This window comes from Ambystoma mexicanum, chromosome 2p, assembly GCF_040938575.1.
Source record: "Ambystoma mexicanum isolate Mex_15411 chromosome 2p, UKY_AmexF1_1, whole genome shotgun sequence".
Lineage (NCBI taxonomy): Eukaryota > Metazoa > Chordata > Amphibia > Caudata > Ambystomatidae > Ambystoma > Ambystoma mexicanum.
The window spans coordinates 366,298,861-366,324,360 of NC_090923.1; positions in this window are offsets into that span (position 1 = coordinate 366,298,861).

Below are 25,500 nucleotides of genomic sequence, written 5' to 3' on the forward strand. Positions count from 1 at the left end.
TTAGAGGTTTACCCTCTCAGTTTATGGCTATACAACCCATAGGCTCCTACATTCAGCTCAACTCCTTGATCTTTCCCCTCTCTACCAAGCTTAGTCCTTTGTATCCCCTCCTCACTTCCATGTTCTCCTTCTTGGGATCTTCTCCTTCCTCCTCCAGTTATTGGACTCTACTCTTCACGCTTGTTGGTTGCCCACTCTACTCTTTTTTGCATTCGTACTTTTCCTTAACTCCCTACTCTGGTCCTTCACCTGCTTCGCTTTCTCCGTCCTTCTACTCTTCCTCCTCCTGCCATACGTTCCTCCTCCATGCCACTGTCTCTCTTCCACCAACCTCTCTTCCGTCCACTATGACCTCTGACTCCTTTATCCTCCACCGTTCACTCCATTGCCTCTTTGCTCTCTAACAACCCCAAACTCCCATCCTGCTTTCTGGCTAGCTTTACTTTTATAACTTATTAATTGACATTGTGAATGTGCGCTGATCAGTAACAGACTTTGCAATTGTTGAAGACTACAGTTTCTCTATGCAGGTTAATGCAGCGGACCACCATGTGGCCCGCGCACTCTTGATATGTAATGGCCATCTGCCAGCCTGGATTCAGATGGTTTTTCCTTCCTACCCTGCCCCAGGCCCACCATAATTATGTTGAAAATTGTTATAGTGCGCACTGTCGCCACGTGCGTGGTTCCTTGGTGCTCTGGTAGATCTGTAAAGCAAGAGGATGGGGGTTTAGTTAACAGGACTGAGCGGGAGAAAGCAAGAGAGCAGTGATGTGCTGTTGGCAGCTTCAGTTTGGTTGACACTGTTTGCTGAGTGTAGGTGTGTTTTTCGGTTGGTAGCCATCATGTGCTGTTGTGTAAGGCTATGTGGGGTTTGTGTAGTGCCTGCGGTTTGTTGTGCTGTAGAGGTATGGTTGTGTTTAGTTCGTAGTTTAAAAGGTATATGCAGGAGGATGGAGTTGTGTTGGTTAGTGGCAGTACCCTATCCTACAGTCTGTTTTCATTGGCTGTGGCCTGTATCCCTTCCATTGTCTTGTATTCTGGTCTGCTACACTTACTCCTCCTATGTTTTATGCAGAATGGTGGGTCTTCAATGGGCTATATCTTCCCCTCTAGTACACCCTGGTGTGTTGCAATTGCCACCCTCACAGGATCATCGAGGTTGGGATGTGTTCGCTGTGGTCCATCAGTTCCGAGATCAGGGTGACTTGCTCCCCTTTTTAATCTGTGACTATATAAGGCTCTCTATCAGTGGTCCAGTTAAGTCGAACCCTTCTCTCTCTCTCCTGTTTCCCATTTGACCCTCAATAGGGAAGGATACACCTAGGTCTCCTTCCCATTTGGACTGCTGTCGTCACGCCACTCCAGTTGAGCTTACTCCCCAGCCCTTCTCAGTTGTGTTCATTTCATGGTGTGTTGGTGGTGTTCATTCGTTTTGATCCCATTTGGAGTTGAGAGCCAGGTTTTTAGATTAAAAAAAAAAATAATGTTTAGGTGGTCCTTTTATAGTTTGTATTTTTCTGGAGTAGGGAGTTCCAATGTTTTATGGCTAAGCAGGAGAATGCTGATCCACCAAGTTTTTTCCTAGTGTACGGTTTAGGTTCTAGGCAGATGACGCTGGATCGGAGTGTTCTAGTCGGCTGGTCGTTTTGTATGAATTCCGCTCCTAGGCAGTGTATTGCTCTGTTTTATGCACATAGTTTTGAAGGTGATTCGTTTTTTGACTAGGAACCAATGTATCCTTGGTGCTGAAGTGATGTGGTCCCTTCATGAGAGTTTGTATGGCAGATGCGTACTGTATATGTGGCAGTTTCTGCAGTAAATGGTCTAGCAATCTGAGGTATAACCTTTTGGCAAGTGTATCCTGGACATGAGGGAGGTGATGGTCAGTGATTTGTGCGTGAATGAGAGGAATGGTAGAATTATTTTGACCATGTGTAGATGGAAGAATAATTTCTTTATTCAGTTTAGTTGCGGTTCTAGGGTTGGCTTGTTGTCCATTAGGATTCCAAGCTTTTTGACAACGTTGGATGGTGTGGGTGCTGTTACCAGTTCTGTGGAACATGGGATGTACTGCTTCCTTCCTTGGTTGTTGGATGCAATCCTGATTTCTGTCTTATTCAGGTTGAGTTTATTGGTGTTCATCCAGTGGTAGAGTTCTTTCAGACCATTTATTAGTGTTGTGTTCTCCTCTTGTTCATTGACTATTTTCTAGATGATTTGGGTATCATCTGCTTAGTTGTAGCTGGTGATGCTGTCTTTTTATCAGGTTGATAAGTGGCGTCATATAGATGTTGAATAGCATCGGGGTTAATGAGGATCCTTGTGGTACTCCACAGGTAGTGTCCTGCAGTGCGGATTTGAATGGCTTTGTCCATATTGTTTCTGTTCTTTCAGGCAAAGATTTAATACATGTTAGGCAAGATTGTATGCAGTACCCTTTGGGTGCACTAAAACAACCTTGACCTCCTGGCAATATGAACCCAACCTTTGGTAGAAGTCTGTACTACACAGGTTGGTAGCGTGTTGAGCAGACAGGCTTATCTCAAGAGGGGTCAATGTGAGCTGTAGGGGTGTTACAAAGAGATTCTCAGTGACAAGTATTCAAATAAACCCCTACACACAAGGTTTCTTGATTAAACAATTATGAATTTATTTAACAGTCAGTAAGCCCTCTTCAGAAGGGGGCAATATAATAGTAACACACAAATACACTCCAGAATATACTCTTAATATTTCTAAATCAGTAAGTACCCTTTTGCGATGGCACACAGACACTTCCGACACCCTCAGACGACTTTAGTAACTAGGACACTGTGGACATTAATATACCACTGTTTGCATTTAGAATCAGGCTTGAAAGTTTGTCAAAGAAAAAGATGATTAGAACAGAACAAGAGATCGCACAAATATTCTTAAGCAGGTAAGTACTGTTGGTAACCCTCCCAATGCAAAGTTAGTTAACCCCTTCCTGGAAGGAAGACACAACACAATGTCAGAGGGAAGAAGAGTCATTCAGAGAGCCAGGCTAGGCCAAATTGGTCAAGAGTCTAGGCGAGCTGAAGCACTTCTTGCAGGTAAGTTAAAGTCTTGCACAATGTTTTAGAAGTCTTTGTAGAAAAGAGAAATCAAAGCAGGGCCACAAGCTGTTTAGGCTTGTGATGTAAAGAAGCTGTCATCAACTCTACAGAGCAACGACCCCAAGTCTCACCAACAGGGAACAAGTGCAGTTACACAACAAGAGGTAAGTTCTCTTAGACTTTAGGATGGAAGTACCTTTAGGATGAAGAAAGGTGCAGCAGATGGCGTGTGTTCCTGTGCAGCTCTGCAGATCCTGGTGTTCCTGGGCCTCAGTCGTGGGGACAAGAGGGAGGATGTCTGGGGACTCCTGCACTGCTAGGGGACGGTCACCGACCGCAACCGGCAATCTTCAAACAAGTGGCACTTCGGTGTTACAGCTCCTCCCGTCTACCGCAAATGGCAACACTGCGGTTCCTGGCTGTCGAGATGGGCTTTCCTTGCATCTGGGTTCCAGCACTCTGTTGAGATGGCTCAGGCTCGGTCAGTCCTGCTTTCTAGGAGACCAGAGGATCTTCCCGGAGCTCTTGACCAGCTTAAAAGCAACGTACACAATCTGGTGTTCCTCTCCCTTGCTATTTGGTTCCAGCAGCAACTGCAGTGGAATTTCAACCAGCTCTGAGGATGTCCAGGTGGCTTACTCTGGAGTTGATTAGTCCCACCAACTCAAAGAGAGAAGTCGTCCTTGAAGGGGTTCTCTAGTCGAAACGAAGTTGGCATTTCAGCACAGCAGCAGGGCTTCACCGGGCAAACCAAAAGTCCAGGATTTGCAGCAGGCGTCCTCGTCAAGTTATTCTTCGAATTCCTTTTGTCCAGTGGTCGACTCTGCCTTCCAAGCCAAAAATCTTCGCCTTTTTTATGCAGGTTTCTCCCGTTCATTGCAGCCTAGCTGTCAGTCACCCAGCAGGGTGGCTATCCTTGCCGGACAGACAGACAGACAGCCAGCCAGCCAATGACTTAAGAGTGCATTCTTGTCTCCTAGGAGTCTAAGCACAGGGAGTTTCGGGCACCTCCCTCGCTTCCTGCCCCCGCCAGTCACCCTGGAGCCAGAGGCGGGCTTAACTTGTGAATTCTGCCAAAGGCAAAACGAACAAAGGGACCAAACCTGGTTTGACGTGCAGAATAAGTCTCAAGAGGGACCTTTCCACAAAGAAATGGCGAAAAAAGACTGGGACCATTTTGACAAAAATCGCACCCTTGCGTTCGCAGCCCGCGGTAAATGCACACCACAGTAGTTAAAAGTAAACCACTGCCACCAACCATTCATCAACTAAGGCGTAACATCAAAATGTAACATGAGAAGCTAGACAAAGGGGATACTAAGTAACCCACCCAGCACCCTATTGTAAGATAGTGTGTGCAGGAGCTAGAAAGTTTACAATGTAAGTGAAGTCCATTTCACTTCACTGCTCTTAGAAACAATAGTTTATCCAAGAGAAGGTATTTAAATCTAGGGAAATCTAAAAGACTTCCCTGTGCCACTGAACTAAAGGTGCTGTGTGACACAATGTAAACATATGATGCCTATGGAGTTTGTCAGACTCCACAACCAAAAGAAACAGCGTTTAAAATCACATTAAAATACATATTTTGCCTGGAGAGAGAAAGTCCTAGAGGCCAGCAAAAGAGCTGGGGGTCTCTCAGGTAGAGAGGAATTAGCACATCTGTAAATTCTCCCGCATCCATAGTAGCACCATGTTGGTGATCTATTTCTTCCAGTCGCTTTGAGGATTTTATGGTCAATTGTCAAATTAGAGTAGTATCTGTGCCAAATTTGTGTTGGTTTTTAGGTCATCCCAAATAGAGAAGTGCTATCTCTGTCCCTCTTATGGGTCTGAAGCCAACTTGTGGCTGGTCCAGTAGGGTTGTTTTCTACGTATTCCACTGTTTGTTCATAGACATTGGTCTCTAGTCTTTTTGCTGGATAGAGAATGTTTGAGATTGGTCTGTAGTTGGAGAGGTATTCCACATCTCATGTTGTGTCCTTGAGGAGTGGTTTGATGCAGGCAGCTTTGAATGCCCGCAGTACTCTCAGGAAGAGGTTTAGGTAGCATTCCGATGGTGTACCCTGTGTATGGATTGATTTATAGATGTTGATTGGGCAGGGGCCCATTGGGGAGTCTGCCTTGTTGCTTTTATTCACCTGTTTGAGGAGTTTTTCCACTTGACATTTGGGCGAAACTGCAGTTTGTTCCGGGATAGGTAGGGGCAAGTGCATGCTGTGGTTGATTGGTCTACTTTGTATGATCCGGTGTAGGTTGGTGATTTTATTCCTAAAGTGATCTGCGATATAATCATATAGTTTTTGTGAAGGCACTGGTGTTATTGCATCCAGGGGAATTTCTTATCCTGTTTACGATGTTGAATGGATCTTTCTGAGTGTTGGTGGCATTTGTGATCTGGTCGTCGTAGTAATTATTATTATTTTTTTTTTTGCTTTAAGGATTTCCTTTTTGTATGCCCGAATTTGTTTTTGATTATTCTTTTGGCTTGGTTGTAGTTTATCCTCCGTTCTAAACTATTTTTTTTTTTCCTTCATTGGGTTGAGGTGGGGTGTGACCCATCTACCCACTGCTTTCTTTCGTGCTGGGGTGAGGTTTTTTTTTGGGGTGATGCTGTCAACTTTCAGCAAATCATTTCTGAGTTGGGTCCGCTTTTTCGTCTAGGTCCGTTGCTTCCAAGGTTGGGAACAATGGTTTTGAGGATGCTAGTTCTTCCAAGTTGCAGTTTTTGACAGTTTTCCAATTTCTTTTACAGACCAGGTTGGTACTTTTGGGCTGCTTGGATGTTTTTGATGGTAGTTGGATCACAAACTGTGTAATGAGGTGGTCGCTCCATAGTATTTGTATTGGTGGCGCAGTTGAGATCAGTTTTTTGTTGGCATAGATTGTGCAAGAGTGTGTCCTGCTAAGTGTGTTGCTCCTTTCACCGTCTGTTGCAGTGTTATTGTCTCAAGATGCTTAGTGATTTCGGCAAGTTGCGTTTTCTTCTTCGAACTATATGTTGAAGTCTATGGGGATGATCAGGTGATCATGTTTGATGGCCAGATTTGTGATGGCTTCTATGAAGGTGTCTTTGAGGTTTGTGTCGTAGGTCGGTGGTCTATAGATCGAGTAAGAATGTGAGGTTTGTTTGGGTCCGATGTTGGGTGAAGCGCAAGGGATTCTCAGTTTCAGATGTTCAGCGGGTCTGTTTTTATTTTTGTGTACTTTGTAGGCTACAACAAGTCGTCCTTTTTAAAAAAAAAAAATTTCCTTTTCAGTTTACTTGTATACATTTGATGTCAGGTAGACAGCTGTGTAGTGTGACTTGGTAGTGGTCATCTAGCCATGTTTCTGTGACCAATAAGATGTCAATTCCAGGGTCAAGTAGATCTCTGTAGCGTGTTTGGACATCGATCTTTCGTTGATAGGTTGCAGTGTATTTATTTCTTTTCTTGGTAGTGTCCTGCTTTGTTCTTGCATTGGTCTGTGTGACCTTGTTGGGGAGTTTCCTCATAATTCTCAGCATGTGAGATGTGTTCTGTTCAGTATGATTCGTCATTGAGTAGATCAATTAGGTTTCATATTGGGTCCATCGATTGCACCACTGAGTGTTGTTCCTGTTCTGCTGGGACCCAAACGCATAGTCTTCATTATTGGAGAAGGTATCTCTTTAAGACGCCAGAGGACTGGCGCATGATTTAATGCTTATTGGACACCTAGAAGTCAAACCTCTATTTACATTTTTCTTTTACCTTATTTCAGTGGATTTGTAATGGAACTTTGGCCACGCCCACAAGTTAAAGTGCCAATATATAAGCCCTTGGGTGCGAGCACCAATCGAGTGCACCAGTGAGTGCTGTTTGTGGGGTGTGGAGGCCAGTAATTACTTTCTGTAATATAATCCATGCAGTTTGTGTGGCGAGTGTGTTGTCATGCTTGCAGTTAAAAAAAAAAAAAACAATACCAGTTGAAGAGTAATGCTAAATTGGCTTGTAAACGATCGAATTGTGTTATGAATAGCAACAGCTAGGGTGAAAACCTTGCTTTGCATGTTCTGTGTGGGTTTGAAGCGTGGAGTGATTGAAGCGGCATGGGATAAGAGGTGAGCTGGCTAAGGCCCAAGAAAGGATTACTATATACCTTAAGCCAATTAATAAACTGGGTAGCTTAACCACATGTGTAGAAGTCCACCCAGATAATGGGGGTGTTAACAATATTGATTTATCGGAGGCAGATCCGATTGACAACTCCCTCCTGAATTTGGTGATTATTTTACAAAATCTTAGAGCTGGGGAGATGCAAATAACTTGCCCAGATGTGGCCGATTTACCATTAGCTTTGAATCTTGAACAATCCCCTGATCTTGAGAGAATAGCAGCGAGGGTCTGGGCATCTTCATCCTGCCTGGCCGACTCGTATTCCTCAAAGTTATCGGAGGAGGAGTCGAGGAATGAACCAGAGAGCATGAAGATTCTAAAAGCTTTATTTACTATGTGTAATTCCATATATAAAGAACAATAATTCTTGAAGGTGGGTCTGACTAAATTGGTAGAGGTGGTCTTAAACAACTATGAATCTAAATCCATTGGGACCCAGGCCAACTTATCTGACAACATGACAGCCTGTATGGAGTCAAATCTATCGCAGTCTGGAGAAGTGAATGTGGATGATTCCATGTTGACAGTTCATGATGACATCGAAGTTATGCTAACCAGCCCTTACCCCCCAGCCACATAGAGATCTGACACAAAAAAAGAATAGACCCAATAGCTAATGCTAAAAAAAGGAATAGGTACAAAAAAAGTCCAAGCCTAAACATTGCACCCCCCTGAAGCCCCCACCGCCTAGAAGGGTTACAAATAATAATGTGAAACCAGCATTGGCAATTGTGTTCTCCAGGAAGGTTAACTCTATTGAATCACCTTCTTGCTTCCACTTAACTATGGAGGAAGAGAGTGAGGCTTCTGATGGGATCCATCCTGGTACTAGATTGGAAAGTCGTGAAAGGGATAAAAGACTTACATTTGTATTTTGTATTTCTTACATTTTATATAGCGCTTTACGCCACAGCGTGGCGGCAAACTAAGACAAAAAATTAAATCGCGCAACAACAACAAAAAAATCCTGTAACAGCGTCTCGATCCCTGCGGGCTGTGTGATTGCTTTAAAAATGCAAATAAATAGATTACAACAACAAGATTACATTAGAAGCATGAGTATCAAACTAGAATAAAACAATCAAGAACAGTATACAGAACAATTTGCTGAGAACAAAGAATAATATAAAAAGGAGGAAGAGTAAGAAGAAAGTGATAAGGAGCGGTCAGGAGGGAGGATGAAGAAGAGATTTTAAGGCGGAGCGGAAGGAGGGGTAAGAGGAAATGGAGCTGATAAGGAGAGGTAGAGTTCCAATGTAGAGGGGCAAGGAGCTGAAGGGATCGAAAGCGGGAAGGGGCGCAGGGTGATGGAGGAACAGAGGATGAAGAGGTCGGCAGAACGGAGAGGGCGAGAGGGGGTGTAGAATGAGAGGAGGGGGAAAGGTAGGGAGGGGCAAGGTCATGAAGAGATTTAAAAGCGAGGCAGATAATTTAAGTTGTGAATGAAAGGGAAGCCAGCCGAGGGAAGAAAGCGAGGGGGAGATGGAGTCTTGAGGGGAGAGAAGGCAAAGAGCATGGGGCAGAGTGATAGAGGGATTTGAGGGGGGCAAGATGAGAGGCAGAAGAGAGCAGAACAGTAGAATAGATGGGAAAAGATGAGGTATGAAATTAAGAGTTTGGTAGTGTGGAAGGTGAGGGAAGATCGGATTTTGTGAACATTGAAGAGGTGATAGCGACAGGATCAGGGGGTAAGAGAAATGTGGAGAGTATGTGAGAGGTTAAAGTCGAGGTGGAGGCCAAGATTACGGGCAGAGGATGTGAAGGGAAGATTGGTAAGGGGTGTAAAGGGATAAAAGGAGGGGGAGAGGGAAGAGGAAATGTGTTGGCGGGAAAGAATAAAACTTCAGTCTTGTCGGTGTTAAGGGAGAGAAAGTGGGAAGACATCCAGTTTTTGATGGCTGTGAGACAGAAGCAGAGATTGAGCTGGATGTTGGGAGTGAAGGAAGAGGAGAGGAAAAACTGGGTATCGTCAGCATAGAAATGGTGGGAGATACCCAAGGAAGAGATAATCAGGGCAAGAAGGGAGGTGTAAAGTGAGAAGAGGAAAGGGCCGAGCACAGAACCTTGGGGAACACCAAAGTCAAGGGAGTGAGTAGGGGAGAAACAGCCACCCCTAGAGACGGCAAAGAACAATTGGAAAAGTAAGAGAACCAGTTTAGAACAGAACCTTTGAGACCAAAGGAGGAGAGAGTATTGAGGAGTAAGGGATGATTGACAGTGTTGAAGGTGGCAGAGAGGTCTAGAAGAATGAGAATAGAGGATTGTTTAGAGTAGCAAGCAGTTAGGAGGGAGTTAAGTACGGAGGTAAGAGCTGATTCAGTGGAATGTTTAGGGTGGAACCCAGATTGAGTAGGGGGGAGGAGACAGAGGTTGGAGACAAAGGTTTAGAGTTGAGAGTAAACAAGGCGTTCTAGAAGCTTAGAGAGGAATAGTAGAAGAGAGATTGGATGGAAGTTGGATGCAAGGAGGGGATTAGCAGAGGGATTTTTCAGTATGGGGATGATGGTAGCATGTTTTAAGGCGGAAGGAAAGGTAGAAGATGAGAGACAGGTGATGTAGGGGATTAGAAGAGGGTCGATTTTGGGCCTAGGATCAGAGGGGGCGGCTGTAGGGTGAGATTTGGACAGGAGGGACACAGAATGAGTGATTGATAGGTATGAGGTCAGGCATGTGGGAGGAAGGGGCGGTGGGAGGAGGGGAAGGAGGAGTAAGAGGGTGAGCGTAGAATGCTTTGGCGGAGAGAGTATCTTGGAGAGAAGAAGCCAGCAAAGTCAGAGGGGAGAAGTTACTGAGTAGTCGGGAGTGGGAGGAGAGAGAAGGCGAGTTGGTGTCTGAAAGATTCGACGAGGGTGAGAAGCTTGAGAGTGGAGAAGGTTTGAGAAGTTGGGACGCTTGGCTAAGCTAAGGCAGGAGTCCTAAAGAGAGTGGTATGAAGATTGGTTAGCGGGCGAGCAGTGCTTGAGCCATCATCGCTCAAGATGATGCAGAAAGTGCTGCATTGAGAGAAGGTAAGGGGAAAGCCAGGGTTGAGTGGGTTTGCGGCATTGGCGGAAAGAGGAGAGAGGGTGAAGTTGATTAAGACAAGCGGAGATGGAGAAGGACAGAGTTAATAGAGCATCATTAGCCGAAAGGGAGGAAAAGTCAGAAAGAGGGGGGAGGCCGGAGGAACCGGTATTGAAGGGTTGAAGTTACAGAGATCCTGTTGAGAGTAGGAAGTAGAGGAGAGGGGAGAAGCAGGATATAGGAGAATGAGAGTAAGGCGTGATCGGAGAGCTAAGTGGGAAGGGTGGAGACAGGAAGAGGAATAGGAAGAGATAAAGATAAGATTGAGAGTGGTTCCAGAGGAGTGGGTAGGAAGGGGAGTGAGAAGGTAGGAGTCGAGAATAGCTAGCAGAGGGGAGGGTTGGTGGGAGACGTAGAGATGACATTTGTAGTCACCAAGTACAGTGAGGGGTGAGGAGGTGGGTGAGTGGAGGGAAAGGAGGTGATCAAGGTCATTGTAGGAAGAGAGGGGGGCCAGGTGGCCTGTAGATGATTAAAAAGGAAATGGCGTGAGGGGAGGAGAAAGATTTAAACAATTATTCAAAGGAAGGGGAGAGACAGGGGGAAGATGGACATTTAGGATGAAAAAGAAGACCAATGCCGCCTCCGTGGCACAATGGGCGGGAGATGTGAGAAGAGGTGGAGGAGGTGGTAAGGGAAGCGGGGACAGTAGTTTGTGGGGGATCCAGGTTTCAGTTATACAAAGGAATTGAAGTTTGAGGCGCAGTCACAAGTCAAGGAAAGCTGAAGTCTTGCTGCAAATGGATCTGACAATCCAGAGGGCAATGTTGAAGATGCTGGAGAACTCAACGATGGGCGGGGATAAGTGAGGTTGGGACAGTGAGAGAGGGTAGAGGGGGTGGTTAGGCCGTGGAGGGGGGTGGAAGTTGGGGGAGGAGATAGTCATGAGGATCAGACCGAGGGACAGCAAGAAGGGCCAGGAGGAGGGGTAGGGGAGCGAGGGAAGTGAGGAGAAGAAGGTGGGGGAAGGTGGAAAGAAGGGTCGCGCCTGTCAGGGGAGGTGGAAGAGGGCAGGACTGAGAAGTAGGGTGTCACTAGCTAAAGGACACTGATGAGAGTAAAGGAGAAGGTGAGAAGTGGAGTGCTGGAGGGGATGTGGAAAATGAGGGAGGCAGGAGAATGGGGGATCTGGCCGGTCAGGACTGGGAAAGAGTTGGCAGGAACTTAAATGGGGAGAGGGTAGGGGAACCGGCAGACAGTAACTAGCAGTCTAATCTAGGTGGAGTTGAGATCAGGGGGGGTCAGTGGGGAGAAGAGGCAACGGGACACAGTTATTAGAGCCAGTGGGTGCCAGGAGTATGGGGTGCTAGCGACCAGGCAGGCACTCAGCTGCAGTTCAAGTCAAAGTTCGGCAGTCAAATCAAAGGCGGAGTACAGACCAGTGGTGGGTGTCAGTGGGGGAGAAAGAAGCAACAGGACATTCCGGTGAGAGCCAAGCGGGTAGGTGCCAGGAGTATGGGGGGGGGCAGCTTCCAGGTCGGCTCTCAGCTACAGTTCAAGTCAAAGTTCAGCAGCAATTCGCCAACAGATGTGAGGCAGGGAGTAGGAGCCAGGGAATGGACACCACAGTGAGCTCAGTTAAGGTGCAAATCGGAAACAAAAAGTGAGGGTCTGCAGGGAACAGGACGCAGCGGGATAACTGGCGCATGTCGTCGTTGGATGCAGGCAAAGGAAAAAGGTGAGGAGCACCAAGCTGTGTGCGAGCCAAGGGAACAAAGTACGTTGCAGATGGGGTCAGGCGCAGTGCAAGCTCCAGGTAAGGAGGGACTGCAGGCCACGGCAGAGGTCCAGTAGCCAAGGGAAACGCGGGCGTGCTAGGCAGAGGTGGGATACAGGAGCCGTTGGACTGGCCGAGGTGGAATTCAGGAGCTGGTGGGCACTGACCCATGCGATCGCCATGCTGTCCCGAATAGTGGGGAGTCCAGGTGCAGTGACTGACAGGCCCTGGCTGGTCAAAGGTGAGCCTGGTTGCGGATACGTCGGGAGCAGTAGGGCAGAGGCTGGTCACGTGCAAGGCCAACTGGGGAGACCGACCGGAGCCATTGGGCATGGCAGAGGTGGAATACAGGAGCCGTTGGGCTGGTATACACAAACCAGCGCAGACGCCACACCGTCCGGAGCAGTGAGACCAGGTGAGGAGACTGACTGGGCCTGGCTGCTCGCTGGTGAGCTCGGCTGCGGAGTCAGTCAGGGGCAGGAGGCACAGGCGATCACAACCGCACATTGATTGCTCTCAAACTGGTGGGGAGGCGTGTCGCTGGAGATGAGGGGGAGGACCAACCCGCAGGAGAGATGTCCGGAATCGGAGGGGGCTCTCCAACACAGGACGGCACCCTGCGAGAGATGAGGGCCAGGCCACCCTGCTGGAAGATGCCGGGAAGAGGAAGGGGCACAGCAACACGGGTTGGTGCCACGCAATGGCACTCAGACGAGTCCAGACCGGGGTGCCGACTCCGACAGGTCCGTGCAACACCAGCCAGCAAGAAGGCGGCAAGTCTTGAGCAGGCTCAGGAAGTGCCCCGTCGGCAGCAGAAGACCTGTGACCAGGACTGTGTGGGCTGGAGGAAATGAACGCTGGAGCAGTTAGAGGAGGAACGAGGGCATCCGCACCAGGGCCCAAGAGGTTAGAGGCCTAGATGGCGCAAATGCAGCCAGGATCCAGGAGCAGGAAACAGGTGGAAGGAGATCGGTAAGACTTGAACAGAAGGTGCCCCAGGAGATGACAAACTGGATCGTAGAGTTGGGGCTCAGAAAATTGTTGTATATAAAAATTGTTGTATATACTGAATTTGAGAAGTTTGAATCGGCCTGAAATCAGTAGTGTCTAAGACTGAGGGGAAACAAGGTACACTTGAACCCTGGCTGACTAAAACACAATAACAACATTAATCCTCCCATAAATAGGTTTACTTTTTCCCAGTTTGAAAACAGGATAACCCAGAGGAGTTTGTAGACTGGGATGTCAGCCAACAGATGGGCTCTTCACCCAACAAAAATTCTGTGCAGACTAATCTGATGCGGGACTCTACCCAAGCAGGTATAGTCAGTATAAAGGACATACTTTTGAATTTTCTTAGACAACAATTTCGGGTGGCAAATTGGGGTTCCCTTTGCTTCTATACAAAGCCTGTTCTTAAATAGATCCAAAGTATTGGAACTCTTCCTTCAAATATCCGATCTTAAGGCTATCGGGACTCCTGATCAAACAAGAGTGGAAGTCCCGAAGTCTACATATGACTCCAGTTGGGCGATTGTCTATGTAATTTCCCCAATTGTTAAAGAATGGATATTATCCTATGCCCCACAATTTTTGGAGCTTGGGTATGAGGTATCTAGAATTGAAGAAATACTGCCTCCCATAGCACCTAAACAGATGAAGAATATGGAAACCTCTAAACCTGATACAGATCTGGACCTTGATGAGATAGTTTATCAAATTGTCAAAGGCCTAAGGGAGAGTATTCCTGGAATGGGTAGACTGGATCCTCATTGTAACTTAGGGGACATTTGTGAGACTGTTGACTGAAGCAATGCTTGGGTGGGTGGCTTTTTGAGCTATATTACCTGGAATACCATGGAGATTTCATTATTTTGGATATAACCGCACGAGAATGGCCTTTCTGTTAGAGGCTGATATTTTTGCCCTACAAGAGACATGTATGATGGTGGTTTAAGTTGGACGGCTACCAAATTATCCAGCTACAGGCTATTCAGAGTATAGCTGGGAGACTGCAGGATAAGACCCTGCGGTTGAGCGCAGAACTGTCCTTTTCAGAATATTAATTTATCTCGTCTTCCACGCCCATGCTGGAGAGAATCCTAGAATGTTTGTTGATCGTATACAAAAAGTGCTGATTGATGTCTACAATCCTCCCAATAATGTGTATTCTTTACAAATTATTTTGGATCTAGAGGAAGATTTTGGGGGATTGGTCTAGAACGTTGGTGCACTGTTCTTTTTTTTCCTTTTCTTTTTCAACATGGATATTTTATTTATTATCAACCGAAGAGACAACAATTAGTAGACATCAGTATTGGCAAAGGCTCAAAATGGCACAATTCATTGCAGTGTTAAGAAAATCATAAGTTCTCACACAGCTTGTTCTTTGCGTTATTTGGCTGTGGGATCGGGAGACCAGCAGAGAGAAGCTCTGTTTGGAGAAGAGTGCATCATAGTTCAGTCTAGCCAACGGGCGGTTGGGGGCTTTTGCGTGAGAGCTGGATAGCGTTCTGTGTAGGCCGTGAATGGGGCCCAGGTGTTTCGGAAGGGATTGAGGTTGCCCATGCAGAGTGCTGTAATCCTTTCCGCTATGACGATGTCCCAACAGTTGGCCCACCATAGTGGAATAGAGGGGCCCTCGGGGTGCTTCCAAAGACGGCGAGGGCTATCTTGGCTGCTGTTAAGAATTGTGTGCACAAGCAGGCCATGTTCCCAGACAGCGGTAAATCCCTGTCCCCCGTGTCGCCCAGCAGGATGATTCCGGGGTCCCACGGGATGTTGAGGCCCGTGATTGCTGGATGTGGTTCAGCACCCCTTTCCAGTAGTGTGCTGCTTTAGGGCAGTCCCATAGTAGGAGATGGAATAGCGATCCCTCTTGCGGACAGCCTCTTTAGCAGTTTGGTGATGAGCTTACGCCCGATTTGAACAGTTGAGTTGGCGTGATGTAATACCTGTAGCACACCTTATATCCGCCTTCCCTGTTGGTAACGCACTGGGAGCTTTTATGAAGCCTTGAACGTATTCTGCTCCATGCCTCTGTCTCCAGGGGGTGCCCCAGGTCCCTCTCCCAGTTCAACATGTATCTTTCTTTCATCTCTGGGTTGGTCTTTTCCAAGAGTTTGTAGAGAGCGGATATCTTGCCCCTAGGAGGGGAGGATGTCAGTGTGTCCCTGGAGCCGCGTTCTTTGATGATGCTCTGAGAGATCCAATGGCGGATCTGCGAGTAGCGGAACCTTTCCTCCTCGGGATGTTAAACCTCGCCTTGCAGTCCTCAAACGAGAGGGGCTGACCCTCCTCCAGAAAGTCAGCGATCTTGTAGAGACCACCCTCTTTCCACTTGGCGAAGCTGCGGTTGCAGAGGCCAGGGGAGAAACCCGGGTTGCCCCAGATTGGGGTCAGTGGACCCAGTGAGCTTTTGGTTCCCCATTTCCTGGCCACGGCCCTCCAGCTGTCCACCGTGTTGCATTTTGCTGGTAGCGGGTTCAGGGTGGAGGAGGATTTCCAGGATTGGATATGCAGCAAGTCGGTTTGGGGGTGACTGTCACGCTCACCTGATTCCCACGGAGGCGCAGGTCTGGCTTCGAGTGCTGATGCTTCTTCAATGGTGAAGCGCAGGACTCTGAAGATGGACAGGTAGGGCCCCTCTACTCTGGCTTGCAGGAATATTCCCCTGTGCGTGAAAAGGGAGTATTACCTACTGACGGAATAATGCTCAAGCCTCCCACTCCCTTCCAACCCTCCACGATACCCTTCCACGATTCCCCGTGAAGTCTCACCTTAGGGTCTGGAAGGATGAGTTCGCCATCCTGCTTCTGATGCAGGGGCGCGTTAAAACCCAGTTACTTCACTGGATTGAGGTTTGATGGGAGTTCAAATAAGCTTGACTATTCAGGTAAGGCGCTGTAAGAGTTCTGTTGCAAGTTCAAAAGTTCAAGCTTAATAATAATGTTCATTGTCTTATTGCAGCAAGCGCTAACGCTTATGTCTTTTTCCCCTTAGGGGCCGGGGTTCGGAATGCCGGAGATATGGCGCCGACCCGAAGTGAAACGTGCAGTTCCAGTAAATGACAGGTAAGTTCTGGATGAGCGTTCGGGTAATGTCTTTGCATTCGCTCATTCAATGTCTTTGTCTCTTTTTCCCCATAGGGGCCGGGGTCCGGAATGCCAGGAAGCGGCAGGACCCGAAATGAAATGGGAATGACCCAACAGGTAAGTCTTAGAAGGAAACTGAGCTTTTCCTATTCCCTTCCTTCTCTCACCTTATGTTCTTGTCTTTTTCTCTCTAGGCTCTGGGAAGTGGCTGCGGATCCGGATGATCGCTGCTGAAGATGGAGGTGCCCAGGAAAGGTGAGTGAAATGCAGCGCTGCAGCGATCGAAGCGAAATGCTTTTAAAAATGATGTCTTCCCTTTCAGGATCGTCGGTGTGATGTCTCCGTGATGCAGCTTTAGCAGGTAAGTTCTTCTTTCTCTCCAATTCTCTCTTATCTCCCTTTGCAGGTGACCCAGGATGCTGACAGGCGTGGCTGAAGTCCAGATGCAGGAGCTGACACGGTGAGCGTCCAGCTGCGAGGAGCAGAACAACGCGACGCGTGAGTTGCTGATCGGGCGTGGTTTAAATAGCTTTGGAAGAAGTTCCAGGTATGTATCCTTCCACCGATCAGGTATGTATCCTTCCCCGACCACACCCAGGTGGAAAGTAGTCCCACAGGTAAAGTAGTTCCATTCAGGCCTCAAGAGGGCCTGGATGTAGCGGCATGGTCTGCATCAGGTAAGTGCACATTAAAACACTTGAACACATGTCTAGCTTTATGAGCCTGGCGCCTAAGGCGCCAGGACAGGGGTCCAACATAAGCCTGGCGCCTAAGGCGCCAGGACTGTGTCCAAAGGGCCCCAGCTTGGGCCCCCTGGCACTTCCCGGGGTGGGGGGGGGGGTGGAGTCGGATCGGATCTGGCTACTTGGAGGTAGGCATCATGACAGTGACTTGCACCATGGCTCCTCCAGTTGCAGCCAGCAAGGGCGATCTTCGATGCGCGTCCAGGCAAAGGCGTGTGCGAGTTGGGCCGCTCGCCTATATAGGGATATCCGGAACGCCCAGTCCGCCCAGCTGGCGACTCCGGATCATTATTTTCTTGCGATGCGAGGTCTCCCATGAATTTAATAATTTCCTGATGCAAGGAGATGAGGTGCTCTTCTGGGATACGGGTTGGGAGTGTGTGGCAGTGATATAGCACTCTGGGGAGTAAGTTAATTTTCACCGCCGCTGCTCGGCCCAGCCAGGAGATCTCCTGCTTATTCCATCATTTCAGGTCCGCTCGGAGCGTTTAAAATAAATGTGGAAAGTTGTGTTTGTAGATCAGGGTGCTAGTTTTAGGGATCTGGACCCCCAGGTAGTGTGGCAATGGCCCATGGGATGGGGAGTTCGGGGCTTAGAATGTCTCTCTGTCGCTTTGGTAAGTTGATCGGCAGAGCTGAGGACTTATCATAATTCACTCTGAACCCAGAGATTGCCCCAAATGACTCGTTCTTCAAGCAGGGGCTGCAGCGACGTGTCCGGGTCAGTGATGGTCAAGAGGACATTGTCCGCGTAGAGTGCCACTTTGTGCTCTATCCTGCCCACGGTGACCCCACTGATGCTTGGGTTTAGGCGGATCTTCTCGGCGAATGGCTCCATGGACAGGGCGAACATGAGGGGGGACAGCGGGCACCCTTGGCGGGTACCTCTGGATATGGGGATGGGCTCTGATTTCCTGCCGTTGACTCGGAGTTGTGTTGAAGGTCGCGTAGTTTGCCATTGTCCAGGTTATGAAGTTATGGCCCAGTCCCATGCTGGCTAAGGCGTTACGGATGTAATCCCAGTTTACTAGATCAAACGCTTTATGTGCGTCGAGGGATATGATTAGCAGCGGAGTCCTCATTCTATTTGCAGATTCGATAATGTTTAGTGTTCGTCTGATATTATCGTGTGTCCCTCTACCCGGGATAAAGCCTGTTTGATCTTTGTGTTAACTCGGGGAGGATCCTGCCCAGGGCTGCTAGCACCTTAGAATAGATTTTCACCCCAGTATTCATCAGTGCTATTGGTCTGCTCAGGGTCATACCCCGGTTTCTGGAGTGGGATAGTGGTTGACTCGGCCATAGTTTACCTTAGTGGTCAAGAAGGCGTTGAACAACAATGACAGTTGAGGAGTTAGGACGCATGCAAAAGTTTTGTAAAACTTGGTCGTTAGCCCATCTGGCCTGGGGCGGTGCACTGTTCTTAATTTTTGGTGACCTCAATTACTCCAGATTTCACCAAAAGGAGGTCTCTGAAAATATTGAACTTGCCCTCAATAATCTGAAAGCTACTCTTGTTTAGCTGATGAGAACTCGCTAAGCAGTGAGAATCCATGGGATGTCTTTATGAACTCCAATGGCTTACTGTGGTTGTATCCTGGTAGCTGGGGGTTTGGTGGTCAACCTTATACTTGGTCTGCTAGGAATTACAGGTCATGGATTGATTATGTTCTGGATCTGTTTGCATTGTGCCATTATTGGAAATCTGTAGATTGATCACTCCCTCTCCTGTGAGCGTTCATGTGGTAAAGAAATTCACCATTGCCTCATGGATGTCTCCTAAAAAAAGGACAGGGGGTGAGGTATGGGTGAACCTTACTGGTAACAGAATTTCTGATGGTTGTTAATCTGCTTCGAATCACATGCTGTGCATATAGTCTGACATCTAGTGGTAATCGCGGAGTATTGCATCTTTCTTTCGAGGATTGAAAGGGGACGTCGACAATGGCGTGAACAATGGCGTGACTGTAACACTATCCGTGACGTGTAGTGTACCCACATTCCTTCATGCGTCGAGGTCCCTCAGATTGTTCTTTTCCGTTAAACTAGTTGGTCGCCTTATGCAGAGCTCGAAAGAGTTATATTGCAAATATAGTTACTTCTTTGTCCCAAGATGGTCGTCTAGTCTTCGACTTACCTCTTCGGCTACTTCGTGGACCCCTACGCCGAAGACATCCACTGTTTGGCGACTGGTGCATCGGTTGATGTCTGCCGACCGTGTGGCCTCTGTCCTCTGGCCAGACCTATACAGTAGGGAGAGTGGGACCCCTGGTTTGATTCTTTCTGAGATTGCATTTCCTTTTCTTCTCACTTTCGCAAGTCATAGCGATTTGCAGTGGAACCTGCGTCAAGAAGGCCTCCAAGAGGTGCCTGAACCTGCACGATCACGCCTGCTGGCAGTCATTTTAGAAGTAAGGCAGCTGACCCACAACATCCTTAAAAACACTCTAGATGCTGCAGAGACAGCGGGACGCACTCTGACGCAAGGTACTCTTCTTAAGAGGCACGTCTGGCTAAATAATTCAGGTTTTAAGCCGGAGACTCAGGCCTTCTTGATAAGCCTGTGGAAGAGTCTAACTTGTTTGGTAAGGCTGTGGATGATGCCTTGGAAACGGCTAAGAAAGAGCGTGAGACGCTAAAGTCCCACAATCAAATCACAACCAAGCCCTTTCAACAGCGCAGAGGTGCAAACTCTCGCTGTTCCTTTCGGGGGGCAGTCCTTCTCCCTTTCTCCGCACAGGCAATATGGCACAGGAAGTTCCCCATGGTCCACCGGACAATGTTCCGCTGGCAAAAGTCAATACCAGAAGAGAGGACAGCACGGAGGCAAGGCTAGAGGCAGAAACTCAAAATGACTCACTGGTCCAGGACCCCTACCTTGCTTCCCTGGTCAGGGGACGGTTGTCATTGTTCATTCACCCATGGGAGGGGGCCACATCAGACCAGTGGGTGCTGAAGACCATCACCCACAGTTCTTGTATCTAGTTCCACCGGCCACCCCAATACCATCCACCAAAGAGCAGACTCCTTTCAACAACACACCTGCAAATCCTGCTGGAAGAGGTCGAGATCATGCAGGAAAAGGACGCCATAGGAGTAGTCCCCATTCATCAGGTAAAGAAGGGTATTTATTCACTGTACTTCCTTGCACCCAAAAAGGATCTCACCATGCGCCCTGTGTTAGACTTGCTCGCAGTGAACAAGTTTGTCAAACCACAAAAGTTCATAATGACAACATTGCAGGAAGGCATCCCACTGCTGGTGGAGGGGGATTACATGGCAACATTGATATTTCAATGTTGCCAGCGCACAGACAGTACCTAAGGTTCGTGATGGAGAATATGCACTATCAGTTCAAAGTTCTTCCCTTTGGCACTGCCTCTGCTCCACGTGTGTTCACGAAGGTGCTGGCAGTAGTAGCTGCTCACCTTCGCAGGCAGTCCATCCCAGTCTACCCTTACCTCGACGACTGGCTAATAACAAGAGATTCGTAAGGAACATGCCTAGCAAATTTCCAGAAGACGTTAGATCTCCTCTTCAGCCTAGGGTTCTCGATCAACGAGAAGTCCAGCCTAGACCCCAGTCAAGTCAAACAGTTTCTGGGTGCTCTAATTCGGACCAAAGACAGCCTCGTTTTTCCCTCCAACGAGAGGGTTCAAAACATGCTGTGCCAGATCGCTTACTATGTAGTCAGTCGACAGCCATGTGACTGTTGGGGATGATGGCCTCCTGCATTTACCTAGTCCCACACGCACATCTGTGCATGCACCCCATGCAAGGGTGGCTCTCGAGCCAATGGTGTCAGGCCAGCGGACAATGGGACGATCTAGTTGTTGTCTCGGCAGCCCTCATTCATTCTCTGCAGTAGTGGTCAAGGGAAAGCCTTTTGCAAGGGAAAACCTTCACCACCCCCGCAGTAGAAGCCACTCTTACAACAGACACATCTCTGACTGGGTGGCTAACCTCCTTTATCAGACTGTGCACAGCTTGTGGTCTCCAGAGGTAGCAACCAACCAAATAAACCTGTTGGAACTAGTAGCAGTGTTCAAGGCGCTGAAAGCATTCCAAACACACCTTCAGAGGAAAACAGTCCTAGTCCTTACAGGCAGAACTACGGCCATGTATTATCTGAACAAACAAGGGGCCACTCACTCTCTAGGGATATGTCACACAACATATGGAAATGGGCTCTAAAACACAAGATGTTCCTCCTGTCACAACACGTTCCAGGGGAACTCCATCTTCTGGTGAAAGTACTCAGCAGAGACTTCACACTACCCGTAGAGTACGAGTGGCGATTACACAAAGAAATTGTTCTCAAAGTCTTTGCAGACTGTGGCGTCCCAGAGATCGACTTGTTTGCAACTCTGCAGAACGCACAATGCCCAGATTACTCCTCCAGGTACCTGCTCAACCGCTCCCAAGGGAAAGGTCTATGGATAACATGGTCAGGGAAATGTGTCTACGCTCACCCCCCATCCCCCTCCTCCCCAGCCCCACCAGACTCCCCTGCTCAACAGGAAAGTGCATAAGATGCTCCAGGAATAAGTCAGCATGATTCTGGTGGAACCGATATGGGCCCGCAAACCTTGGTTCTCCCATCTCATGACAATGTCAGTTTCCCCTCCCAGAAAGCTTCCATGCCCTTACAACATGCTGTCGCAAGACAAGGGGAAACATTACATCAATGCCCTCAAACTCAATTTAGCAGCCTGGCTCCTGAGGTCATAGAGTTTGGCCACCTTTCAACCCCCTCAAAGATGTATGGACGTACTCTGGTTGCATGAAAACACAACACCAGGCATTGCTACTCCTGCAAATGGAAACACGTCATCTGTTGTAATGGCAAAAGCATCAATCCAATTGAATGCACTCCAACAGATATTGTCCTGTACCTAACTCACCTGCTAGATTCAGGCCTGGGTTTCAATTCTTTAAAGGTCCACTTAGCTGTACTTTCAGCATATACCACGTCCCCGAAGAGTTTTGTGGTGGAAAATTCCAGTAATAAAGGCATTTATGGAGGGGGTAAAGAGAATTCATCCCCCTATTTCCAACCCAGCTCCCGGATGGGACCTATACATTGTACTTTTTAGACTAAGGGGCCTCCCTTTGAACCTATGCATAAGGTTAGTCTTAAACATCCATCTTATCTACAGACCACCAGGGCCGGTACTCTCATTCGAAAATGATGTAACCCAAATTCTTTCCTCAAGCTCCAGACCTAAATCACAAACCATCATACTGGGTGATGTTAACCTGGGTTTCCGCGACCCACTGGACAAAAACGCCCTAGCCCTCGCCAACACCATGTCAGCCCTAGGTCTGTCACATAGGATACACAACCCTACTCATGTGAACAGCTGCACGCTTGATTGGCTTGCAGACATGAACTGCAATTCCACCATCTCATCCAACTCCCCATGCCCATGGTCCGATCACCATCTTATAACATTTAAGATCGATACACTGACCAATAGCACCAACACCCCTAAACTAGCTCCAGCCGCCCCAACCAGAAATAGGTTAATTAATGGCCAACAACCTACTGCGGTTATTGACACCCTTCCTAGCAACCCAACTCAAGGACATCCCTGACCCAACCATTATGACCAAACATTACAATGATACCATGCTGGCAGCCATAGACCAGCTAGCCCCCCCTTGCCCTTCGCAAAATCAAACAACCCGCGCACCTCAATGGATGGTTCATCCACACTCTAAATACCTTGAGAAAAATGAAGAGAAAGGCGGAAGCCCAGTAGGAGAAACTGCCTACCAAACTAAATAAAATTGCCTTCACAAAGACCGCCAGAAAATATAAACTACAAGTCCTCCAAACCAAAAGCGCACTGTACTATAACAGAATCGCTAAGGTGAATTCAAAATCCAAGGAACTATTTTCTATCCTTGGAGTTAGAAACCCCCATCCCTCCTGCAGAAAAGTGCAACAAAAATGCTAACTGGTGCCTGGACATTCAGAACACTCTCCTGGGCAAAATCACTCGACTCCAGGCTAAGATATCTTGGAAGAAAAAGAAAATGCTAGCTAACCACTCCACCACAGCAAATCGCCAACTGATGGCCACCATCAATGCAGAAACACCCCCATTCGAATTCACGATGGTCACCAACACGGAAGTCCTCCAAATCATCTCAAACCTAAAACCTTCCAAATGCCAAGGGGATCCCCGCCCACCCTCAGTCATCAAGGACTGCGCACCCCAATTTGCCCCATTCATCACCGATCTTATCAATGCCTCGTTCAGAAACAACTGTCCCAACAGACCTCAAACGCATGGGCCTTACCATTACTGAAAAAAATCCCTTGACCCCAATATCCCCACAAATTACCACCCCATCACAACCGTCCCATTTCTACTAAAAATCTTAGTCCAAGTTGCCTAACTCCAAATTCAGACATACTTGGAAGAAAACAACATTCTGGGACTTGGACTATCTGACTTCCGCCCCAGACATGGGACATAAACGTCCCTATTAGATTTAAAAGTCCAGTGGACTTCTAGGCTGCCTTCGATTTGGTGGACCATAGTATCCTATGCAACCACCTAACCACAGCCGCACCATTCTCACCCAACGCCACACAATGGATAAAGTCTTTCCTCTCTGACAGAACTATGAAGGTCTTCTCACCGAAGGCAGAAGCACCACCCACCATTGTCACCTGCGGAATACTGCAAGGCTCATGCATGTCCCCCACTTTGTATGACATATTTACAAAGCCCCCTGTTTACCACCTTAATGTCCTTGGCATCACCTATACAAACTACACAGACGACACCCAGGTCCTCATACCCATCACAGGAGATCATGCCTCTGACACCCTCACACTCAATGCCATCTAACTAACAGTGCAGGCTTGGATGGCACATCATGGCTTGTGCCTCAACGACAACAAGACAGAGCTGCTCCTCATAGGCTCTCAACTCAGGCTTGCCAAACTCAGCACTGCATTTTAATCCTTTAACATCTATGGCAACACTATCTCAGTTTCCAACCAGGCTAAAACTTTGGGATTCTACTTGGATTCCTCCCTCACCCTAGCTAAACAATTGAACGCCACCACCTCAGCCACGTCATACATGTGCAAACTTATCAACTCCTGCAGACCCTTCATCTCTCCCGCCAGCTACATCACTCTGGCCTGAGCCCTAGTGCTGACCCGACTAGACTACTGCAACGGCCTTTACACCGGCACCTCGACTTAAAACGTACATAAACTCTAGGTCCTTCAGAACAGCGCTGAACATCCACATATCAGCTCACATCTCCGAAACTAGACAGAAACTTCACTGGTTACCCATCCAACAACAGATCTGGTTCAAAACGCTCACGCAGACTCACAAATTCACCGGGTAGCACCCGCCTACCTGGCAGACAAAATATCCAAACCTCAATCCTCCAGATCTACTAGAACAGCCTACAAGCACTGCCTTGTGTCACCCAAATTCAAACTACAAAAATCTGGGGGCAACAGCTTTCCTACATTGGCCAGCAAACTCTGCAATGCCCTGCCTATCCAACTTGGAGCCCAGGAATCCTTCTGGATTTTCTGTAAACAGCTCAAAACACACCTCTTCAATCATAAACTCTGCCTCTAAAGGACAAATCTGGTGCCCCTGCTGTACTAATGCATGTATGCCACCCTAAACGCGCATACACCTCTATATTGTAAAAGATGCAAAATGTATAAATTGTGTAATTTGTACAAATTGTTAAAAATGTAAATATGCCTGCCACCTGTGTACAATTGTAATATTGTATGTAAGAGCCCAGATGCCCTTGAGCTTGACGTGCTATATAAGCAACAAAATAAAGAGAGTTGGTGAACTGCAAGCCCTTTCAGTCCAAGACCCATTTGTCACTATTCACAAGGATAAGGTGGTCCTGCGCACTCATCCACGATTTGCGCCTACATCTATTTCAAAGTTAATGCGAACCAGTCCATAGAACTACCCAACTTTTTCCAGAACCCCACTAACGTGGCAGAAAGAAGCCTCCACACACTAGATCTAAGAAGAGCAGTGAGCTATTGCCTGGGAAAGACAAGGCCACTAAGGAAGACAACCTAGTTTTTTGTTTCAGTGGCAGCTGGTAGAGAAGGGGCCCTGTCTCTAAATCGGCTATTTCAAAGTGGATTGTAAACTGCATCACACTGTTCTACACTCTTGCCAAGAGAGATCTGCCCTTCATGCCTAGAGCACACTCTACTCGGGCACAGGGGCTACCATAGCATTCATTGCAAATGTTCCTCTTGAGTCCATTTATAAGCAGCAACCTGGAGTTCTGTACACACCTTTACACAACACTATTGCCTAGATACACACTCTGTCTGATTCTCAGGTGGGACAAGCGGTGCTATGACATCTCTTTGCTTCTGTTCCTTCACACATCCCACCACCATCTCTGGGTAATGCTTGCTAGTCTATGCACAGCATGTGATTCTAAGCAGATTAACAACCATCAGAAGACATGCATTACTCACCGTAATAGAATTTCTTATGATTGTATCTGCTTAGATTTCCATGCACCCACCCTTCCTCCCCTCATGGAGTAGAAGGCACACGGACATATACGTCTTGCACCTTCTCTCTTCTGTACTCACTCACACTGACCATAAGGCTCCATCACGGCAGAAAAAAC